General features: G+C 38.0%; 1 protein-coding gene and 1 pseudogene across 12 annotated transcripts in view; one reads left to right on the plus strand and one right to left on the minus strand.

Moving 5' to 3' along the window:
- Positions 1–54: 54 nt before the first annotated feature.
- LOC309611805 (mitochondrial import inner membrane translocase subunit Tim8 A pseudogene) lies at positions 55–3,059 on the plus strand (annotated as a pseudogene). Its single transcript, XR_014249757.1, has 2 exons — positions 55–372; positions 695–3,059. The product of XR_014249757.1 is annotated as a mitochondrial import inner membrane translocase subunit Tim8 A pseudogene (transcript).
- A 4,982-nt stretch (positions 3,060–8,041) lies between these two features.
- The window catches only part of ALMS1 (ALMS1 centrosome and basal body associated protein), a 142,251-nt gene continuing 128,793 nt past the window's right edge, over positions 8,042–21,499 (minus strand). For 9 of the 11 annotated variants that reach the window (XR_014234725.1, XR_014234726.1, XR_014234729.1 and 6 more), the window contains 2 exons: positions 14,541–14,782; positions 8,042–8,781 (listed from right to left, as the gene is read on the minus strand). The gene's annotated coding sequence lies outside the window, so the exon portion shown is untranslated. Of the gene's footprint in view, positions 8,907–14,540; positions 14,783–21,499 lie in introns of all 11 variants that reach the window. The other 2 variants (XR_014234727.1, XR_014234728.1) reach the window with 2 other exon arrangements.

Below are 21,499 nucleotides of genomic sequence, written 5' to 3' on the forward strand. Positions count from 1 at the left end.
GCTTTCGATTTTTTGGGTATATACTTAGAAGAAGAATTGCTAGATCATATAGTAATTCTATGTTTCATTTTTGAGGAACCACTACACTGTTTTCCACGGTGGCTATACCATTTTACATTCCCATCAGCAATACACAAGAGTTCCAATTTCACCATATCCCTGCCAACCCTTGCTCTTTTTTACTTCATAAAAGCCATCCTAATGGGTATGAAGTGGTATCTCTTTGTAGTTTTTATTTACATTTCCTTCATGACTAATGATGTAAAACATCTTTTCACGTTCTTTTTGGCCATCTGTATCTTTCCTGGAGAAATGGCTCTTCAGATTCTGTACTCATTTAAAAATTAGATTGCTTTTTGCTGTTGTTGAACTGTAAGAGTTCTTCATATATATATTTTTTTAAGTATTTTAAATTTTATTTGTTTATTTATTTATGGCTGTGTTGGGTCTTCGTTTCTGTGCGAGGGCTTTCTCTAGTTGTGGCAAGTGGGGGCCACTCTTCATCGCAGTGCGCGGGCCTCTCACTATCGCGGCCTCTCTTGTTGCGGAGCACAGGCTCCAGACGTGCAGGCTCAGTAATTGTGGCTCACGGACCCAGTCGCTCCACGGCATGCGGGATCCTCCCAGAATAGGGCTCGAACCAGTGTCCCCTGCATTGGCAGGCAGATTCTCAACCACTGCGCCACCAGGGAAGCCCCGAGTTCTTCATATATTATGGATAGTCATCTCTCATCAGATATATGAATTGCAAATGTTTTTCCCAATTCTTTGTGCAACCTTTTTACTATGTTGCTGGTGTTCTTTTTTTTGGTGCACACAAGTTTTAAATTTTAATCAAGTCAAATTTATTTTTTATGAAAACTTCTTTAACCTATCTGATCACCAAGTCATGAATAAAATGACAGCTCTTTAGTCAAAAAGACAAAAAAATACAATTGTTTTTTCTTTTCATGCCTTTCATTCCAAAATTAACTTTTGGCATTTTTTTTTCCACCTTGTAACTAAATTTGCTATTCAGATGAGTGTTGTGTCAAACTGACTTCAAAGTTCACCACTGATCACTTTCAGCATTGCTTCATTTCTCTGTAATGAAGTCTTCATTTTGATTCATCTCTTCAGCTGGGTGAGTCTTCAAGTGAATTTTTCAAGAAGGTACAGAGGTTGAATATACTTTCTAGCTGCTGTGTACTTGTGAAAATGTCTTTTCATTGTCATAGTGCTTAATGAAAATGCACTGGGTCCATAAATCCTTGAATTATATAATTTTCCCAATAAATACAGATTTGCTTCCATTATTTTTACATTTAGTATTTTAAATAAGCCTGATATCAGACTAAATTTTCTTCTCAACTTTTTTTTAAATTGTATATTTATGGGATTTTCTTCTATTTATTTTGACTCAAAAATCTTTTTCTGATATGTGTCTCAGTCTCTGATTTTTCCCTGGATTTTTATGGCAACTTTCAATCTGCATACAGTGTTCCCCTTTTCAGGAGAAGGATGTTTTATTCAATTAAGTGTTTGAATATTACTTTCTTCCTCAGCTACAGATATAATTCTTGGTTTGGTTTACTTAGCTATGTTTCTTATGTCTCTCATCATCTTTCACAGCATTTTCATTTTCTTCTTCTTTTTCCTCTGTAATTTTGCAGACTCTCAGATTTGTCCTCATCACTAATTTAACTTCCTTCATGTTAATTCCACCCTTTCTTGCCTGCAAAACGTATTTTAAATCTGTTACCAAATCTTTACAGTTTTAGGCAGTCTTTTCCTTCATATGTTCATTCCTGCCCACCCCCCCCACACACTTTTTTTCTAAATTGAGACAAAACATGAAATTCACCAATTAAGGGTTCCGCCGCAGAGACACGTGAAGGTCGGTGAGTTGGTGCGGAGTTTGTCTCGGCATGCGTGGCCGCGCTGGGATGGCGTCCTCCTCGTCTTCCTCCGCAGCGGGTTTGGGCTCGGTCGACCCGCAGCTGCAGCATTTCATCGAGGTAGAGACTCAGAAGCAGCGCTTCCAGCAGCTGGTGCACCAGATGACGGAACTTTGTTGGGAAAAGTGCATGGACAAGCCTGGGCCAAAGTTGGACAGTCGGGCTGAGGCCTGTTTTGTGAACTGCGTTGAGCGCTTCATTGATACAAGCCAATTCATCTAGAATCGACTGGAACAGACCCAGAAATCCAAGCCAGTGTTCTCAGAAAGCCTTTCTGACTGACCTGAGTATTACCTCTCTGGAAAAGGAAGGTAGTTCAAGAAATGAAGAGCAGTTGATGGAATGGTTGAAGAAAAGGCTGTGGGGGGATCGGCTCCCACCTTTGTCACTCTTGGGACATCCTGTCATCTAAGAATGAACAAAGACCAATTTTTGTGTGTGGGGGTGGTTTGAGGGTCAAATGTGTTTGGGGTTGTGTTTTTTAATGCTAATCTTGGGAAAACAATTGACAGATGAATGGAAAACTCTACTAGGTGTATGTTGCTGTATGTGGGACGATGCTTTCCTCATAGTCCCATTAACTGCTTCCTATAATTTTAATAGTGGAACTGCTCTATAATTTGATATGTGGGACCACATAGGTAATAATCTGTTATTTGTGTGGATTCCTTTCAGATTTCTGGAGGATCGATATACATCTTTGTGTCTCTCAGAAAGGGCAGCAGTGGGGGAAAGAGCAATTTGGTACTTGACTGTAGGCCTCCTTATCTAGTGTTTGATTATCAGTGCTGGAAAAAAAATGTATGGAGTATTCATACAGTACATTTCACCTTTCTAGATTATCTCCCTCCCTTATACTGTGATTCACTTAAATATCTATATATAAAGTACAGTCTTGAGCTAGTACAGGTAGGCTGAGAGTCTAGAGGCCTTTAGTTAAAGGAATCTAGCCAGCGAACATAATTCTCATACTAAACTGCCACAAGAAAGAAGTTAACTTACCCTGTATGTCAGGGTCCAAAAAAATTTAAAGATGTGCCTAAATGAAAAAATAAGTTATAAAGATTTAGGCCAGTCAAAAACTAACAGCAGTTTCAGGTAGAGGTGCATGCCTAATGTAAACCAGCATAGTTTCCATTTACTGCATTCTTTTAATCACTGAAATAAAAACTCCTACAAGATTCAAAAAAAAAAAAATTCACCGATTAAAGTAAGTGTACAATTCACTAGTTCTTAGTATTTTCACAACCAATATTGCTATCTAATTCCAGAACATTTTTGTCACGCCCCCACAAAGAAATCTTGTATATGTTAGCTGTTACTCCCTATTTTCCCCTCCCCAACATCCCCTGGCATCCACTAATCTACTTTCTGTCTATATGGATTTGCTTATTCTGGACATTTCATATACACGGAATTATACAATATATGACCTTTTGCTATTGGCTTGAAATATTTCTCCCTTTAATAGTGTCAGTTTTTCAGACTTCCCTGGTGGTACAGTGGTTAAGAATCCGCGTGCCAATGCAGGGGACACGGGCTCGAGCCCTGGTCTGGGAAGATCCCACATGCCGCGGAGCAACTAAGCCCGTGTGCCAAAACTACTGAGCCTGCGCTCTAGAGCCCAAGAGCCACAACTACTGAAGCCCATGCACTTAGAGCCCATGCTCCTCAACAAGAGAAGCCACCGCAATGAGAAGCCCGCGCACCACAACAAAGAGTAGCCCCTGCTTGCCACAGCTAGAGAAAACCCGCGCGCGGCAACGAAGACCCAACGCAGCCAAAAATAAAAATACAAATAAATAAATAAATAAATTTATTTAAAAAATAGTGTCAGGTTTTTTCATTTTAATTCTGTTAGTTTTTCTTTATGTATTTGGGACTTGCTTATACTGCATTTGTCTTTTAAGTCATATAGGAGAAAAACTGACTTACAAACAAAAATACATTTATACTGTCTTTTGTATTTACTTATGTAGTTACCTTTAGTACTTTTTTCATGTGGATTTAAGTTACTGTCTGGTGTTCACCATTCCATCTTGAAAAAAATCTCTTTAGTATTTTCTGTGGGTCAGTTTGCTAGCAGTGGAGTCTTTCAACTGTTGTTTATCTGAGAATGTCTTCATCTCTCCTTCATTTCTGAAGGGTAGTTTTGCTAGGTACAGAATACTTGGTAGGCAGGTTCTTTTCCTCAGCTCTTTGCATATGTCATTGCAATGCCTTCTGGCCTCTATGGTTTCTGATGAAAAATCAGCAATTAGTCTTACTGAAGATTCTTTGTACATGATAACTCCGCTCTTGCTGCTTTGACACTGTCTTTGTCATTTGATGGTTTATGATGTATCTAGATGTGGCTCTCTTTGACTGTATCATGCTTGGACTTCCTTGAGCTTTTGGGATGTGCAGATTAACAGCAGTCATCAAATTTGTGAAATTTTAGGCCATTATTTCTCCAAATACTCCTTCAGTCTCTTTTTCTGTCTCTTCATCTGGAACTCCCATTACGTGTATAATAGGATGCTTGAAGGTGTCCCATAGGACTCTGAGATTCTGTTAATTTCTCTTCATTCTTTTTTCTTTCTGTTTCTCACACTGGATAATCTCAATTGGCCTATCTTCAAGTTCACTGACTCATACTTCTGCCTGTTCAAATCTGATACTGAGCTTTCTCCAGTCAATTTTTTATTTCAGTTATTGTACTTTTCAACTACAGATCTTCTATTTGGTTCTTTTTTGTAATTTCTCTTTATTGATATTCTCTATTTGGTAAGACACTGTTCTTATACTTCTTTAGACATGGTTTCATTTAGTTCTTTGAACATATTTTAAATAGCTATTTTAACATCTTCATTTAGTAAGTCCAATGTCTGAGATTCCTCACAGACAGTTTCTAAACTGCTATTTTTGTTTTGTATGGTCCATATATTTTTTTTTACTTTGAATTTCCATATCTTGTAACTTTTTGTTGAAAACTCGACATCTTAAAAAATACAATGTGACAACCCTGGAAATCAGAGTCTACTACCTCCCTAGGGTTTCCTGCTGCTGCTTTATGCGTTTTTTTTTTAAGTAACTTTTCTGAACAAATTCTATAAAGTCTACTGAAGCTGCCACTCAACTAGCTTAGTGGTCAGCTAACGCCTAGATGGAGATACCCTTAAACATCTAGAAACAATAAATCTCCCAGTCTTTGCCGAGGGACTACGTGCACATAGCCATCAACGCTGAGGGCAGGGAGTTATCAATTCTGCCTTAGCCTTCCCTTTCTTCTTGCCCAGAGCCTCAAGGGCAGCCAAAGGTAAAGGGTAGGCCCCTCTCAGATCTTTCCTGAGCATGCACTCAGGCCTGTGCACACTTGTGGTCTTCTAGAGTCCTAGGAATATATCAATGCTTTTCAAAATATCTATGGACATCTCATCCTCAGTTTTTCCGTTAAAGCTTTTGGTTAGTCTATTGTTTGTCTAAAGTGTTATCCACTGCCTCATGCATTGTGACATTAAAACAGTTGCCTGGGGACTTCCCTGGTGGTCTAGGGGGTAAGACTCCGAGCTCCCAATGCAGGGGCCCCCCGGGATCGATCCCTGGTCAGGGAACTAGGTCCTGCAACTAAGGAGTCCACATGCCGCAACGAAGATCCTGAGTGGTGCACCTAAGACCCGGCGCAGCCAAAATAAATAAATAAAATAAATAAATATTTAAGAAACTAAAATAAAACACTTACCTGTAAGTGTTTTTTGACAAACACCTCACACATAGACACAGAGGCTCATACGCACTGGATAGCTCTGAGTAAGGTCAAATAAAGATAAGCCTTTTGAGTGGAGTCTTCCAGAGAGCCATCAGACAGGTCAAATACTGACAATTCTTTGGGAATGAAATTGTGAAAGAGGTCCAGCTCTGTTCTGCTCCCTCCAGTCCTGGGAATGCAGGCTGGTATTTTTCAAGGTTATCACTGAGCTGAGTGTGGCAATGAGAATAGGGCAAGGTAAAATGCCACAAGCTTACTATTCTTATCAAGGTTCAGCCATTTTTCTTGAATAAATGCTTACTACAAAAGCTACAAGCCTTTGGTTAATTTCCAGAGTTTTGGAAAAGTTTTCCATAAAGTTTTGCCAAAATTCTGTTGCTTTTATCACAGGGCAAAATGTTGGAGGTCTTTACTCCATCATTTTTTTCTGCTATTAACTCCTCACTTTGTTTTAAAAATCCCAGCCAGTTCTCTCCCCATGGCTTTTTGCTCCTATTGACAGTAAGTATTAGTATATAAAGTATTTAAATGTCTTAAATGAATATCAAAATAACATCTATATTATATATTGGTATGAGGTATAAAATGGCTTACAAAAAAAAAGACATAGTACCTATCTTCACAGAACTTACTGTCAGATATAAATGAAATCCTGTTACTACTTCAGAGTGTTACTTGACCTAATGAGTAAATCTCTAACATCTATCTCTTTCTTTGCGAGGTTACCTTTGCCTTGTTTTTTTGTTTTTGTTTTGTTTTTAATTTATTTATTTTTATTTTTGCCTGTGTAGGGTCTTCGGTGCTGTGCATGGGCTTTCTCTAGTTGCAGCGAGCGGGAGCTACTCTTCGTTGCAGTGCGCGGGCTTCTCATTGCAGTGGCTTCTCTTGTTGCGGAGCACAGGCTCTAGACGTGCGTGCTCCAGTAGTTGTGGCACATGGCTCAGTAGTTGTGGCTTGCAGGCTCTAAAGAGCAGGCTCAGTAGTTGTGACGCACGGGCTTAGTTGCTCTGTGGCATGTGGGATCTTCCCAGACCAGGGCTGGAACCCGTGTCCTCTGCATTGGCAGGCAGATTCTTAATCACTGCACCACCAGGGAAGTCCCTTTGTTTTTGTTTTTAAAAGAATTTTATGAGTTCAATTGTTTACTCATTCTCAACTGAGGAGAAACTATTTGGTCTAAATATCTGCAATGGTTTATGACTTTCCCTTGGCCCCAAACTCTAGTTGGATCTTTCTAATATCTATAGAATCACAACATACTAATAGACAATATCTATCAGAACAATTCCTAGACTTTCATCTAGATCAGCTCTACTGATCTAAGAAACTATTATTTTCTACTGTCAACTCCCTCACTCTCAGAATAGATGCAGAACATGATAAATGACAACCTCAAGTCTATATAGCTAACAGATCTCTTCTTGTCTAATTGATGCATTCAGTACTTTATTTATACGGACAGTATTTCTCAGTATACAATGTACCATCCCTGAGTCATTTCCTCTTCCCACTGCTGTCCAATTTTTCTCAAAGTTAATATCTCCAAAGGGAAGAGTTAGGATGTAAATGAATAGAAGTACACAGGAGGCCTCAAAAAATATTGGAACACCTGATTAGACTTCTATTGGTACATTCTGTCTTCTGAACTAGGGGGCTGAAAGTGAGACTGAGATAAAAGATTTTCCTACCTACAATCAATTAAGTAAGCTTGTTTTATGTCTGGTAGCCATTAAGTGTGTTTTTAAAATCATAGCCATGCGGGTAGTGAAAATTTCTTCCAGTTCCTGGTTATAGGCTTCATAATCAGTCCTAACATATGAGCATTTTGTGGTTCTTCTTTTCAGTGACATCACAGTGGGAAATCAGGAGCAATTATACCAGGGGCTTTAACTCAGTTACCATTAGATACTAGTTGGGTCCTCTTAAAATTAACAGAAAATCTGCGTAAGACCAGGGACAACTACTTTCTTTTTAATTTCTACACCTATAAAGATGTCTATTGACAAATCATGAACAATTTATATCTAAACTGAACCAAGTCAACTCCTGTGGACCAATCAATATGTTATCCCAACAATCAAAACCCCGCACCATACCAACTCCGTATCCTTATAATTTTCCACAGAAAATATTTATTCAGTTCCTCCACGGGATGCTATTCATTTTCTAAATCTGCAGTTCTATTGTAGTGATCTCACAGGGGTGCTGTGGGATATTTTAAAATTCTAGGGAAACAGTGATATGTAATATCTGGTGTACAGGACAAAAACTAATAGCTAAAGATAGTTTAAAGTTTCAACATTAGATACTGCTACATTCCTTTCAATGCTGCTGTCTGTATCTCTGGAGAGTTGGATTTTTGACAGTTTCTGTACCAAAAGCAATAAATGAGGGTGGTTGTGTCCAATCTCATCTCAAGGTTTGAGAAACTGTGCCCTAATAGCCACACATATCTCGTTAGCAAGTAATTATGCATATTTATGAACAAAGTAAAATGTTTTCTTTCAAACACAAAACCAAAAATATTTTTGTTTATTAAGTTGTAAGATCAAAACGGTAAGTATTTTTATACCCTAATAACATAATAGCTTAGTATTTGAAAAAATACTTCATGTATTTATATGCTGCTGATGATTTATATCCCCACGATGATGAGAAAAGAAATCACCCAAACACTAAGGTGACTGTGAACAGAGAAAACTTGGAAACCTTTGTCCTAGATGGAGTCCACTAACCCAAACAAGTAACTGTTCATACAATTTTCTTCAAATATTTATCAAATGTTTGAGTGTACACAATACATCTGACCAAATAACTCACCTATCTGAACCAGAGACTGAGGCATGAAAAGCTCCATGTATCACTTAAAGATTAAATAGCACTGTGCTTTCAAATGTCATCCAGAATTAAACAGCCAATCCACAAATAAAATTTCAAAAAATAAAATTTTGAATAATTTCTGCATAATACCTGAGTGTGAGCTCTCAATGGTGGTGTCTGACTTAGAATCCAGAGATGAAGGAATTTGTCTTAATTGGGGAACATAGTACATCTTCGTACTACCAGAAGGCTTATATGGCAACAGTAAAGGCTGGCCTAAGGAGATAAAGATCAGAATAATTAATAAGAAAACATTGATTAATTAACTGAACAAATATTAAGTACCTTTAATGTGCCAAGCAGTGGTCAAGATTCTTGGAATATATCAGTAAACTAGCATTCTAGAAGAGGGAGATATACAGTAAACAATTAGCATACTAAGTAAGTAAATCATCTAGTATTTTTATAAATTATTAGTGACATAAAAAATTAAGAAAATACTGGGACTTCCCTGGTGGTGCAGTGGGTTAAGAATCTGCCTGCCAATGCAGGGGACATGGGTTCGATACCTGGTCTGGGAAGATCTCACATGCTGTGGAGCAACTAAGCCTGTGCGCCACAACTACTGAGCCTGCGTGCCACAACTACCAAGCCCATGTGCCACAACTACTGAAGCCCGTCCTCCCTAGAGCCCGAGCGTCACAACTACTGAGCCCATGTGCCGCAACTACTGAAGCCCACGCGCTCTAGGGCCCTCGTTCTGCGACTACTGAGCCCTCGTGCTGCAACTACTGAAACCTGCGCACCTAGAGCCCGTGCTCCGCAACAGGAGAAGCCACCACAATAAGAAGCCCATGCACCACAAGGAAGAGTAGCCCCCACTCGCCACGGCTAGAGAAAGCCCGCGTGCAGCAACAAAGACCGAAAACAGCCACTCCCCCCCAAAAAATTAGAAAATGCTGAGGAAGATTAGAAGTATTTGGGAAATTGCAGCAGGATGCAGTTTAAATAGAGTGGTACGGGTAGGTAGGATTCATTGAGAAGACGACTTCTTAGCAATCTATTCCATATTTAGATGGCTCTAACTAAGAAACACTTTATCTTATATTGAACCCAAACCTGGTCGTTGTTAACCCCTACTACTGATCTTTGGAGGTTCTCCCGCCAGAGTCATAGAAAGTAAATCTAATTCTCTTCTATGTGGCAGATTTTCAAAATAAGTTTTCCATTATAAAAGTATAAATTCTCAATATTAAAAAAATACACAGAAATAAAAAAGACAAAGTCTTACCACTCAAAGATAACTATTATTAATATTTTAATGTATTTCTATAGGTCTTTCCTCTGTATTTCTTATTTGTTTACATAGTTGTGTATAGTATGTATAATGTGGAATTCAGTTTTTCTATTTTACATTGATAATAAAATATTCATTTTATTTCCTATCTTCACATTTTTTATCATTCTACTACACATTAAGTGTATTTAACCCTTCTCATAATGTTAAAAATTTAGGCTAAATTAAATTTTCAATAATAAAGAATTCTCTAAATAAAGACTTCCTGTTTATAGCATACCCATTATCCTCTGCTGCCCCATCTCACATGAATTTTCTGATTTCAGAGTGAAAAATTGCCATTTATAGTTTCTTTTTTTTAAATACTAACTGCTAAAATTCTTTCTAAAATGTCTGTGACATAGTAGTAATTTGATTATTATAGAAAATGAAATCTTTTTCTTTTCCTTATTTTTTTTTTGCTTCGTTGGGTCTTCATTGCTGCATGCGGGCTTTCTCTAGTTGCGGCGAGGGGGGCTACTCTTCATTGTGGTGCGCGAGCTTCTCACTCTTCTCACTGCAGTGGCTTCTCTTGTTGTGGAGCACAGGCCCTAGGCACGCAGGCTTCAGTAGTTGTGGCGCACGGGCTTAGTTGCTCTGCGGCATGTGGGATCTTCCCGGACCAGGGCTCAAACCCGTGTCCCCTGCACTGGCAGGCGGATTCTTAACCACTGTGCCACCAGGGAAGTCCCTGAAAGCTTTTTCTATATACTGTTTTCCTTTCATGATGTGGTAGAAACTCTCTCTCTGTAACAGCATTTTGATATTTAGCTGTGTACACACTGCTCATCTGTACCCTGTATTTCCCAATCTCCCTTGCAGACATGTATGGACATATGACTAAGTCTGGGCCCAAAGGTCAAGGGTGAGAATAATGTCTGCAACTTCCAGGCATCCCATTAAAACACTCCACTGGTTGCTGCTAAAATTTATCCTCCCCATTACTCTTCTTTTCCAGTATTTTCTTTATTAGTCTTCCAGAAAAAATTTAAGATCAATTAAATAAGTTCAAAAAAACACTTCCATTAGAATTTTGAGTAGAATTACATTAGAGTTTAAATTCATTTGGGAATAAATGACATCTTTAAATATTCAATTTTCCCATTCAGAAATATCCCATCCCTCCTTTTAGTCTACTCTCCTTTTCTATGCCTACACAAAGGATTAGTATTGCCATCACATGAGTCCTATAAAATTCTTGTTTAGGTTACTCCTCAGTATTCATGGGGTTGTACTGCTCATTCAAATAGAATTTGGTAGATAGCTACCACTTCTCCTGATTAAACACAACAGCTTCTTCAGTTTATCCTTATGGACCATGGTCTTCTCTTGCATCCTGTAATCACCTCTAGATGGACTCCTAGTTGCCCATGTCTAGTTTATAAAAATCAAAATACTCTAGACAGAGTCTGATAGTCCCAGAGTCGAATGAGATCTCCTTCATTCTGGACGCATTAACAACTTTTATATTACTTAGAATTGTGTTACCATCCTTGACCATTCCATCATTCTGATGATTTGACATGGAACCCATATTACTAGTACCCTGATTCCAACCAAGGAACTGACTTCATAGTGAAGGAAATGAGACAAAAGGCTGACGCCTAAAGGGAGTCACTGTTCTCCTCACAAGCCTGATCACCCACAGCTATGGTAAACTCAAAAAAAAAAAAAAAGCGAGTGAACAATTTACTGATAACTGTCATGGCACAAGCTGGGAGGCATCACTTTCTGAGGCTGGAATGCTAGCTTACCGAATACGGCATGTGCTCAGAACCACATGTGGCACTTGCCTATCCCACAGACAGAATGCATGTATTTAGGAACAAAGGCAGAAGCCTTTAAAATCTTTTGCTTTCTATCTCTGTGACTCTGCTTTGTTTGATGGAAGATCTTAGAAATAAGGGAGGGGCACTTCTACCGGGAGACAGGAGCCATCTAGTCATTTTACATTCTTTATGTCACTGAAACAATACAGGGAATAGGATGCCATAGTGTTGACTAAAACTACAATTGACCTTAACTATCAGGGAGAAATAAGGTTACCTTAAAAGAAGAAAGTCAGTAGGAGTATGGCTTACACCTAGGGGACTACTTTACCAAGCCTGGTCATAGAAATTAACAAAAAATTACCTTAAACCTATGCAGGGCTAGCAAAGCCTTAGGCTACTTAGGAATACTTGTACCAACCTATCAGGTCAAACCCCAGCCAATGAGAACCTGGCTGAATTCAAGGAGAATGAAGAAATGTATAGAGGCTGGAAGAATTTAAATAACAGGAAAAATAGGCTGTAGCCTCTACTTCTCTTTGGACGTTGCTGTAGTCATTATTGTTAGAATACTGATTTAGTAGTTTTCTTCCTCCACCAGTGTATATAAAGCTTGGTGGTGATGGTTAAATTTACCATTTAGTTCAAAGTTTGCAGAAAATGGACAACAACAATTGGGCAGAATTACAATGGACCCAGAGCAAGAATGGCTACCATGTGGAGATGGAGAATTCAGAGGCAAGATAAGTGGCTTTTTGAAATTCTCAACAACTTTATGTTTGGATGCAGAAGTCTTAGTTACTTTGGACTGCCTATCTCTGGGGGAAGAAGCGACTATTCAGCAAATAATGGTTGTTCCTGGGAGAGAAAGAAAGGACTGGGGAAGGGTAAAGAAGAAAGTCCAACCATAAAATTTATTTCTTCAAAAAACTTGCACATGGAACTAAATATAAACATATAGCATATTACTCTTAATTTGTTAATTCAGAGCAGTGGACACATAGTCATAAATTCAACATGCTATTCTGTATACTTTTAAAATATTTTTTAAAATTTTACTTCTGAATCCACAGAGTTAAAAATATTTTATTATTAAACCAAATAATATTTCTCTTTTAAAGGAGTCCTTTCTACCAAGTACCTGTATGTAAAGGTAAAACCATGAACTGAGGGCTCTATATAGACTGATCTACCATTGATGTCAGAAGAGGTATAAAATACACTTTCACAGTTGGATTTCCTCTCCTGTGCTCTGCCACCAACATGAAAACAGCATAGCCCAGAGTAGCCTGGGTTTCAGTACAAGGCATGTGGAACAGACCCAAACCATTTTTGCATCTTGATGCCAAACTCCAACTGACTCATAAGCCCATGAGTGAGGAAAGCAAATGTCTGTTGTTATAAAGCACTGAGATTTTCGAGGTTCTTATACAGTATCACGGTGGCAATAGGTAACTGACACATTAAAGGTGTTCTGTGTGATATTGATTAGACTATACATTTGGGGGGCATAATTTTATTTCACAATAAAAATGTATAAGAGATATAACCATCTCGGGCTGCCCTGATAGCGCAGTGGTTAAGAATCCGCCTGCCAATGCAGGGGACACGGGTGCCAGACCTGGTCCGGGAAGATCCTACATGCCACGGAGCAACTAAGCCCATGTGCCACAACTACTGAGCCTGCGCTCTAGAGCTCGCGAGCCACAACTACTGAGCCCATGTGCCACAACTACTGAAGCCCACGCGCCTAGAGCCCGTGCTCCGCCACAAGAGAATCCACTGCAATGAGGAGCCCGTGCACTGCAATGAAGAGTAGCCCCAGCTCGCCACAACTAGAGAAAGGCTGCGCGCAGCCATGAAGACCCAACACAGCCAAAAATAAAATAAATAAAAGTAAAAAAAAAAAAAAGAAATATAACCATTTCAACATATAAATTTATTTATTCAAATTAAATTCAGTGCAATTTAAATGTGGAACTAAGCAATTTTCTTTATACATTTAGGCATATTCCATTTATACCTACAGACAGATAAACTTTTTGCACAAGTAGGAAAACTTAAAATATATTTTGAATAGATTTGTACAAACTGTTGAATACTTTAAAATTAGTAATTGAAAGTTCCCACCCTCCTTTGGAGGTAGAATGGGAACTTAACTTTCCAGTTACTGGTCTGAAAAAGAAAATAACCTGCTATAATTGTGAATGTTATATAGTATGAGCACAATAAAAATATCACTGTCATGATAGCAGATGAACACTCTAAATGTAGACCTTATGGTAGAGATTGCTAGCTGTTCACCAAAACTCATTTCTTCTTCATCCTGGAAAGCACAGCTAAACTATTCCTAGTCAGTGGAAAGTGATGTGGGCCACACCTAGGCCTAGCCCATAAAAGCCTCCCAACATATGCTCCTCCATGCTTTTCGTCCCTTCCAGTTGACTATGATGATGAATCCAAGGTTCCATGTTTTAAAGAAAGCAGGGTCACAGTCAACCTGGGTCCCTGGTCAACGTTTCTTGAGCAAGAAATAGACTGGTATTGTGTTTGCTATCTGTTCATTGTATCATGCAAAACAATAGTAAAAGAAAACAATGCCAAATAATTATCTACCTCCCTAAAATTGAACCTCTATAGCTTTCAAGTTTTCGTGAACTACTTGCATTCTTACGACAAGTATTATGAGTTGAAAATACATCAACCACAAGTAGCATGAGTTTCACATAGGTTGTTAACTTCACTAGAAATTGAAGTAAAAACATAATTAATTATATTCTTTTCATAGCTATGTAAATAAAAGATGATATAATCACGTACAACCTAATGCTTAAAATTAAAATTAGGTTTTCTAACTAGAAAGACCCAATCAAGAAATTTCTTAGTTAATGACACACAAAAGTTGGTAATATGACCTAAAATTCTCTTACCATCTGTGCGATGAGGAACAGTAATCTGTTGGACTGAAGATGGTGAAGCAAACTTGACAGGAACTTTGCCCAACTTCTGTGTACTGAGCTCTGGAATATCATGTCCACGATCTTCAGCATTAACAAAAATCTCAGATGAAAACATGGCTTTTCCTGGACTTTCTGTTGTTATCTGAGTGACTGCATCAGATGATAATTTTCCAGAGAAGGGAGAAAACGGGGTCTTAATCTCCTTTGGTGATCTGAACAAAAAGGAGAAAGCACACAGCAGGTCATATCCTTGGCTTATCAAATACTGTAATTTCTTTCCAGTGGCTTCAATATTTTTTGGAGATACATCCAACTCAAATGGTTAAGTTATTTCTGCAGTACCCTTTGCTTTTTTACATACTTATTACAAGTTGATCATGCATGAGTTTACTTTTACTTATTTTAAAATCTACTTTTATTTTGGATTTAGAATGCTATTATATAAGGAAAGGGTACTTTTCAGTTGAAGTGGAAAGATATCCATTAAAAAATAATTACAGGAAGTCCACTATAAATTAGGGGACTATGCTAAACGCACAGAGTGTACAAAAATAAAAATGAAACAAAGACTTTCCTCAAGAAGTTTATATGTCAGTGGGGGAACCAGAGGTTTTTAAGGTTGTAATTATGTATATAGATTATAAAGAATCCATATTAAAACATAATGGAGTAAATAAATGAGTGTATAAATACATAAATAATAGGAGGGAGGGAGAAGACAAATCTTGCCAACAGAAGAATTCCATATGTAGGTAACCTCCCCCCCGGCATCCATCTCCTCCCCAAGGAGGTGGTGAAGCTTAATCTTCCCTTTAAGTCCAGTCCTGGGCTGGTCTTAATGATTGAATTCCAAACAGAGTACAAAATGGGAGAAAAAGTAACTTTACAGTGGAGAAACCTAGCAAACACCATGTTATGCAAGTGATGATGTTTCACATCACCAGTGATGTCACGGAGACACTACATACTCTCTGTTATGATGTGATGAGAAGGTTACTTCGCTTCTGCGGTATTCTTTGCCAAAACCTATAACTCCAGTCGAATCATGAGAAAAACATCAGCCAAACCCAGACTGAGAACAATTCTGCAAAATATCAGACAAATATTCCTCAAGACTGTCAAAATCATGAAAAACAAGGAAGGAATGAGGAATTGTCATAGACCAGAGAAGACTAAGGAGACATGACAACTAACTAAGTGGAATGTGATATACTGGATTGGGTCCTAGAACAGAAAAAGGTCATTAACGGGAAAACTGGTGAAATCCAAAAAAAGTCTTAAGTTTAGTTAATAGTAATGTATAAATGATAGCAATAGGAAAAAGTGGGAGAGAGGTAAAGGGAACTGTATTATGTTTGTATCTTTTCTGCAGATTTGAAATTATTTGAAAATAAAAAAGGTCATTTTTTAAAAATGGAGTAATACTGTATTGTATTATATTACAGAAGAAGAAGACCTTTTAAAAGGTCTTTTAAATCTCCACCCTTTATATACTATTCACTAATTAAAAGGACAATTATGAGAAAAGAAAATAGATCCATCTCCCTTATGTATATAGAAGCAAAAATCATAAACAAAATGTTAGACAATCAAATGTAGCGTGTGTGAGTGAGTGAATGTGTGTGTGTGTGTGTGTGTGTGTGTGTGTGTGTGTGTGTGTGTGTGAATTCCTACCAAGCTGTTTTACTCCAGAAATGCAAGGTGAGTTAACATTCAAATTTCAATAAATGTCATGTACCACATCCATAAAATAAAGGAGAAAATGTATATGATCATATCAGTATAGTCAGATAAAGCATTTGATAAAATTCAATAATTATGTATGATTAAAAACTCATAGCAAAGGGAAACTACAAAAAACTTTAGAGCCACCATCCTATTTATAGTGAAATGTGGAGAATATCCACTCTTAAGATTAGGAACAAAATAAGAATGCCAACTCTTACCTTTTCTATTCAACCTGTTAGTAAAAGTATTAAATGGCATTAGCAATAAGGCAGGAAAAAGAAATCAGAAATATAAGGCTAAGAAAGGAAGAAATAATACTGTCACTTTCCATAGTTGATATAATTAAGGATACAGAAAATCCAAAACAATCTACAGATAACTTATTAGAATATCAGTTAGTTTTTAGAAGAGTTGCCAGATAAGAGACCAAACATTAAAAAATTCCACTAACATTTTTCTGTGTCTGAAAAGTTATAAAATTAAAAACTAAAAAATATGCCATCTACATTATCATCAAAACATCATATACCTAATAGTAAGTATAATAAAAAATGTAAGAACCCTAAACAGAAAAGTATTAATATATCATAGAGAGAAATTAAAGGTGATCTAAATAGGATTTCTACTTTGAGGCAGGATGTATAGGCATACCTCACTTTATTGCACTTCACTTTATTGTACCTTGCAGATAATGCTTTGTTTTTTGTTTTTTTTTTTACATATTGAAGGTTTGTGGCAACCCTGTATCAAGCAAGTCTACTGGTGGTGCCATTTTCCAACAGCATTTGCTCACTTCGTGTCTCTATGTCACATTTTGGTAATTCTCACAATATTTCAAACTTTTTCCTTATTATACTTGTTACATGATCTGTGATCAGTGATCTTTGATGTTACTATTGCAAAAAGATTACAGCTTGCTGAAGGCTCAGATGATGGGTAGCATTCTTAAAGTCTACTTTCAAATTAAGATACGTACTTTTTTTAGACATAATGCTATTGCACACTTAATAGACTACAGTATAGCATAAACATAACTTTTACATGCACTGGGAAACCAAACAACTCGTGTGACTTGCTTTCTTATGATATTCTCCTTATTGTGGTGTCTGGGACCAAAGCCATATCTCCATAATAATATGCCTGCACTAGGTAGGCACAGGCCATCACTCCTGCTGCAACAAGCAAACAAACTTGAATAAAAGATCATTGAGCTAAGGAAGCAATCAAGAAACAATATCAACTAATATGCTAGAGAGGGACATTTAGAGATTTGGAGCAGGGGTTTGGTGTAGGGAGACATACTCCACTGGAAAAGAGAAATCACCATACCTTTTGATGAACTCATTTGCTGGCATGATGGAGTGAAATCTAGCAGAATGTCAAGCCGATTTCCCCCACAGGACATTTCCTTAGTGTCAGGGTGGTATACGATGATGGGGGACTGAGCCAAGAAAGCAGAGTGAAATTTCCTGCACAGTCATGGCACTAACAAACCAAATCCCGCTAGATAAAGGGGCCTGTGACAATCATTAGGTCTCCTCTTCAAGACATTTGCCAGTTTTTGAACCTATTTAAAGCAGGAAGCTAAATACCTAATGCCTGAGGGAGAGAACTTTCCAAAGTGAGGAATTAGAGACCTACCAGACTCACAGTAAAAACCCAGAAGTGCCATCTCCAAGAAGGGGGCTGAGTCAGAAAAAGTGAAATCATCTGCAATGTTTCAGTGTTTATGAGACAAATTTTCATTGAGAAAGTGTAACGGCAACAAATACATAGCTGGTCTCTCCTTACATTTGCCATACTCTGAAGCTGTGAGAACTGAGAGCCTAAAGAGCTGAATTCAAACATCTGAAAGACTGAAGTCAATAACTGACTGTATTTATTGAAGAATCAAAGACCTGTCAGGCTTACAGCAAAAATCCAGGGAGGCCACAAATTAGGAAAAATCATAGGTAGGATGAGACAACTAAAGCTCCAACCCAGTTCTGACCTAGTAAAATTCCTGAAATGACTGAAATGATCAGCCACTCTGATTAACAGAGAAAAGGGTAAATCTTCTCTGGTGCAAAGTAAAAGCATCTTCAGTCTCTATGATTTTTTTATTCACAATGTCCGGCACACAGTCAAAAATTATGAAATTCATGAAGCAGGAAAAAGTGACTAAAAATTAAGACAAAAAAAAAAAATCCAAGAAAAATTGATTTAGAGGGAATTCAGATTCTGGAGTTAGCACAGAACTTTAAAATGACTATATTGAGAGTAAAAGATGGGGATTAATAGATTAAAATATGGAGAATCTCAACAGAAAATTGGAATCAATTTTAAAAAATCAAATACAGATAAATGAAAAATAAGAAAACTGATCCCCAGCAGACCTTAGGGAATACTAGAAGAAATTCTTTTAGGTTGAAGTAAAATGGCCCAACATAGAACAGAACTGCAGAAAAGAACAAAGAGCACTTAAAGTGTGTGTGCGTGTTTAATATATACATGTACATATACTCAGGTACATACACCTTCATATTTATATGTTGTTTTACAAATAAACGACAATAATAATGTCTTGTGGGGATGTAGAACAGAAATATACAACAAAAGCACAAACAGCAGGAGGGGGCAAATGGAGTTAAACTGTTGTAAGATGCTTCATTTTTCATAAAGTGGTAAGAATACTAATTTAAGGTTAATTGTAAAGTCAAGAAGTATAATCTCTAGAATAATCACTAAAAGAATCATAGAGAAAAAGTAGAACAAAAAAATCCAGTAAAGGAGATAATATGAAATCAAGATAATTGATTAAAATAATAAAGGACAAGAGTAATAGAAAACAGCAAAGTGGCAAAACTTAAAGTCAACCACCTCAATGATTACATTAAATATAAATGAACTAAATATCCCAATTAAAAGACAAAGGTTGACAAGATGAATAAGACCCAACTATATGCTATTCACAAGAGACACACTTTAACATAAGGTCATAGGTACACTAAGTTAAAAGAATGGAAAAAGATACCCCAAGCAAACACTAATCAAAAATAAGCTTCCCCTTATCTTTCTCTTCCTCCTGGCTTTTTATTCTCTCCTTTTACCTTTCCCTTCCTGAACAACTGAATCTTAAAACCATTAGGTGGACTTTCGTAGCGGGTGGGGCAACAGTGGCCCAGAGTAAGGTATAAAAGCCTCATCGGGGTGAGGAGGGTGCCCATGTGAAAGAGTAGCTTTAGCATGTAGTATCACAATCCAATCAGGGCAAAGAGAATCTGGGGAGGTGTGGCTTGTTATGCAATATCAGAGGAGGATGAGGAGGGTTTCCATGAAGAAGAAGGTCCAGCTTGGCATGTGAACTTACTGCCCAGCCAGAATGAGGAAGGTGTCTCTACAGTGGAGCAGCCTAACATAAAGTGGCAGAACTAAAACATAGTAGAGAAAATAATCTTCACAGACAGGCAGCCTGGGCTGGTAAGTCAGATCCCCTGCAGAATGAGAAGGGTGTCATCCAGGGCTTGGGAGTAGCCCGGTTTGGTGAGTCAGAGCTCAAGCAAGGTAAGAGCAATATCTACCATACAGGATAAGGGGAGGTAATCTGACCTGAGATGTCACACACAGCCTGGGTGATGAGGGTGTCCAACAGGGTAGCGAGGCATCTTGAGTCAGATCCTAAACAGGATGAGGGCATCCAAGCAGAGAGGAGGCCCAATGTGAGATATCAAAAGCCTAAGCAGGATGAGGAAGATGCTCCTGTGAGGAAGTAGTCCATCTCGGGGAGTTAGAGTCTAAGTGAGGTGAGGAGGGTGCCCACGTACATGGGGTGAGCATTCTGATGGGAGGAAGTCAAAAACCAAGTTGGGGGATGTTATCTATCTTTAGGGGTAGTCTAGAATGAAGTGTCAAACCCCAGCAGGGTAAGAAGAACATCCACACAAAAAGGTAGTCTGAATGGAGAGTCAGAATCCAAGTAGTGAGTGAGGGCAATCCGAGCTGGGGAGAGGATGGCAGGAATGATGGGAGATTAGTTACACAATGGCAGATTAAGCAAATAAATAAATATATAAAGCACATAAGAAGTGAGGGTTCTCACTACTGGATAAGGGAGTTACAAACACAGCAAGAGAAAAAAAAGTATAATAAAACTGAATTAGAATTGTATACATGGGTGTGAGCTTATGGTTTTTAATATATAGAGACAGATACAGAAATAAATGTAAATGAGTGTGTATGTGTGTGTGTATTTATGTATGTATGTATATACGTATGTACATAAATCCACTAAGAAGGCTGGGGGCTTCCCTGGTGGCGCAGTGGTTGAGAATCTGCCTGCTAATGCAGAGAACAGGGGTTCGAGACCTGGTCTGGGAAGATCCCACATGCCGCGGAGCAACTAGCCCGTGAGCCACAATTACTGAGCCTGCGCGTCTGGAGCCTGTGCTCCGCAATGAGAGGCCGCGATAGTGAGAGGCCAGCGCACCGCGATGAAGAGTGGCACCCCGCTTGCCACAACTGGAGAAAGCCCTCGCACAGAAATTAAGACCCAACACAGCCATAAATAAATAAATTAATTAATTAATTAACAATTAAAAAAAAAAAAAGAAGGCTGGGAGCAGCCCGATAGCAATGCTCAAATCTTGGCTTCTAAATATCACTTTCCACTAAAAGAAAGCAGGTTCCTTGGAGAAATGGCCAATTTCAGAGCTGGGGAAGAAAAAGTTATGAGCCTGAAGTATCTTGTTGTGCCAGAAGGCAAAGACATGCGCAAAAGATGACAAGAACATGTAAAAAGGATACAGAAACCAGCTTGAAGGAGCTGCCTCCGGTCAGTGAATCAGTGACATTTTGAGCATGAAAACAAATTACAACAGTAACACTGAATATAAGAAAACATAACTTTGTATAAGATCTCATATCCAACAAAAAACTTTTATACAGAATAGATTAAAACTCTCTAAATTCAACAGTAAAAAAAAAAAAATGCAGTTAGAAAATAGCAAAACTTAAACACACAATTCATCAAAGATAATATACAGAGGACAAACACATGAAAAAATGTTCATCCTCATTAGTCATTTAGAGAAATGCAGATTAGAACAACAATGAGATATCCCTATATACTTATTAGGATGGCTAAAATAAAAAATACTGACAATAACAAAAGCTGACAAGGATGTGAAGAAACTGGATCTCTCATATATTGCCAGTAGAAATGC

Source organism: Balaenoptera borealis (genome assembly GCF_965194805.1).
Source record: "Balaenoptera borealis genome assembly, chromosome: 15".
Lineage (NCBI taxonomy): Eukaryota > Metazoa > Chordata > Mammalia > Artiodactyla > Balaenopteridae > Balaenoptera > Balaenoptera borealis.